We start from the raw sequence: 3,180 nt of genomic DNA, 5'->3' as shown, positions 1-3,180 counted from the left end.
TCCTTCCAACCTTTCCAAACAAATGTTTAGTTATGGTTTTTGTGTGAATGCAATTCAAATTGCTCTTAGTATCTTGAACACAAGCATTCACACAAATCATACAAATCAGTTCTGTTATCATCAGTTAATAACAGAACCATACATGATATAGACAAACAGATATAAAATTGCATGATATTTTTATACATGCATATATTATTTCCAGAAACATAAATACCTTTGTGTTAGTTTGAATATTCTTATAATATACAAGACAGATGCACAATATTCACTTTAAAAACCAAAAGTTTTAAAAAATATATGTAAGGAAAAAAGAGATAATAAGAACTGATATGTTTTGAATCAGATAAAGGCAAAATTGATCCTTCTAAAGTAATATCCTTATAAAATAATCTAGCCTGCAAAAATTCAATTTTACAATTGAAATAAATTGTTACCATTATAGAAATTAAGAAAATGGATTAAAGAGATTTTCATCTGTTTCATCATTACTCCAGAACATGAAAAGGCCACAATGGAGGCTCAGGCATAGACTCTGCAGTCCAAAATAAACGAATTATCAAGTAGCAAACTGATATTTCTTCCTAGGATTAGTGTGTATTTTTGAACGAAATAAATTGAATATAAAAGCTGCGAATGGAGGATACGATCTCATACATAACATTTTAGTAGATTTAGAGGACATTTATGAATAATTGCCCCCACAAATAAATATATAACAAATTAGAAAAACACTGATAGAAAGGTCACTGATGTGAATTGAAAGGTCAGAAGGCACATCCTGCGAAATTCATTCCAGAAAATGAAAGAGAAATAGGGTATACTAATAAACCAAAATATTCTAAAACTCTTATTTGAGGCTTAAAAAGCAATTTTTTAAAAAATGATACAGAGTTAAGTTGTTTTATGCATAAACAAAAAATTCTTATGGAGTTCAAAGGTCTTTTCATTACCATTTATCTCTAAAGAGATTTTAAAATTTACAAAAGAAATAAGAGAAAATATTTTTTTCCCTAATTTTAATATTCTGTGAAGCACATCACTTTCTCCTAATTTTTCTTAAAGAAAACCAGGTAATGTTAGCGTGGTACATATTGCCTGCTAGATTCAGTGCTATTTTCCTTATCTGCTGTTTGTCTTTATGTTTTGACACTGGTTCATTCTTGCCATATTCCCCGTCACTGAAACCACTGTCTGATCCACTTTCAACCATGGCAGACTATTTGTCATGGGAAGAACTTTCACGAGCTTTGTCTATGAGAACACCCCCTTTCCTTTAGAGTAAGATCTTGAAAAAGGCTTCTTGCCAGTCTCTTGTTTCCAGGATCTTCCAGAACAATCTCAAATACATTTTTTTAACTGCCAAAATTTTCAATTATAAATTTTCATAAAATTTCCAGGTGGAGTGGTACATGATCAGTTCCCTAATCTGATGCTTGTTTATATGAGAATCCCTTGTGATCTACTAATCCTCCAATCATATATGCCTTTGATTCATCTAATTCCTTTATTATACTAGCAAAGCTGATGTCAGATAAATCAGATCTTCTTTTCTTATATGAGTTCATTATAGTTTTCTGGTTTGATGTGGGTATCCTTCCAGATGTCACATCCTTTGTCATTTTCATCCATGTTCTTCTCCAGTCCACCTCCTCAGCTGGTGAAGTAAAACTGCACAGGATGCAGTGCTTGCTGGTTATCTGCATAACATCCTCAGATCAAAGTAGTCTCCACCCTCCACCATGTAACTCCCTGCTCTGCCTCTGAGAGTTGAAGTTTTCAAAGGAGAACTCACTGGAGATATAGAGAACATACCAGAGAGGCTTTCTGAACCAAGTACCATGTTCCCCATCAACTCAGATTGAGATACCAAATAATGTCATCTGGAAGGTCACCAGCATTTACAGAGACTTTCAATGTTGAAAGGAAGCAAGACTTAAGTGAAGATCGGGAAAGAGAGAAACCAAGATTAGATAAAGGGATTGATCTCCATCTAAACAACAATTGAAGAAGCTAATAAAACGGAAACAATGAGAAGAACAACAAGAACTTTGCAAACAAAAGTGGCAAGAAAAATGCAAGAGAAAGAAATTCGAGTGATGGTGTCAACTAGAATCAAACTCAGAAGGAAATGACAGAAAACAGGTTTGAAGACATGTTGTTTGTAGTATACTCTGCCTTATCATTGACTGTAATTTTGATGATTTGATGGTATTAAAAGACATTAAAAATGTTATAGGCAGATCCAAAAATGTTATGCAGGTATCACTTCTGAGAAGGCTTTCTGATCAGAAAAGCCATGCCTGTTTTATGTTCCCATAAGTATATCTCTATGATGGTAGTTTTCCTTTAATTATCGTACTTATCTATTGAATTTTTGAGGTCTGAGCTGTCTCATGGTTTGGTATCCTTGATACCTTATACAGCTTCATAAAGCATAGCAGTCATTCAATAAATAGCCTTGGAAGGGAGGATGAAAGCAAGGAAGGAAGATGATGTCATGCAATTCCTTTAATGCAGTTAGTATTATAGTGATTTTGAAAACTAAGATTTACATTTCATCTGATTTTACTAATATTTACAGTTACTGCTGTTTTTGAGTAGGAGTGAGTGGGTTTAAGATTGCTCCTCAGAGGCTGGAGTGGTGGCACATGCTTATAATCCCAAAAGCTCAGGAGGCAGAGGCAGGAGGAATGTAAGTTTGAGGTCAGCCTCCTCAATTTAGCAAGGCTATAAGCAATTTAGTGAGACCCTGTCACAAAATAAAAAATTAAAAATTAAAAAAGCTCAATGGTAAAGCACTCCTGAGTCCTCAGTACAAAAAATAAAAATAAAAATTGTTTTTAGACACCAAATTAGTTTATATCAGTTTTGTTCATATGTGACAGGTTACATTATAAAAAATAAAAGTAAAAATAAGAGAAAAAATACCCCGAAGATAAGCTCCTTTTTTTGCCATTATAAATGATATTATTTGTAAAGAAAATATGACTTTATCAAATGTCTGAAACAAAACATTATTTCTTAGCATTATATTTCTCCCATTTTCAGATTGTGAAGTATTAATGACAACATGGTAGAAAGGGGGTGGTGACCAAGTGACAGAAACTTGAGAAGACACCTGAGAGTCCCAATATGCTATCAATGTATCAAAAGCACATAACTATTATAATTTATTCT

At 33.1% G+C, this 3,180-nt stretch overlaps 1 pseudogene; it reads right to left on the bottom strand.

Moving 5' to 3' along the window:
• Nucleotides 1-1,079: 1,079 nt before the first annotated feature.
• LOC107142530 lies at nt 1,080-1,843 on the bottom strand (annotated as a pseudogene).
• Nucleotides 1,844-3,180: the final 1,337 nt, after the last annotated feature.

Source organism: Marmota marmota, unplaced genomic scaffold (assembly GCF_001458135.2).
Source record: "Marmota marmota marmota unplaced genomic scaffold, marMar, whole genome shotgun sequence".
NCBI classification, from domain to species: domain Eukaryota; kingdom Metazoa; phylum Chordata; class Mammalia; order Rodentia; family Sciuridae; genus Marmota; species Marmota marmota.
Note: the sequence above shows the minus strand (reverse complement) of the source record. Positions and strands in the feature narration are given on the sequence as shown.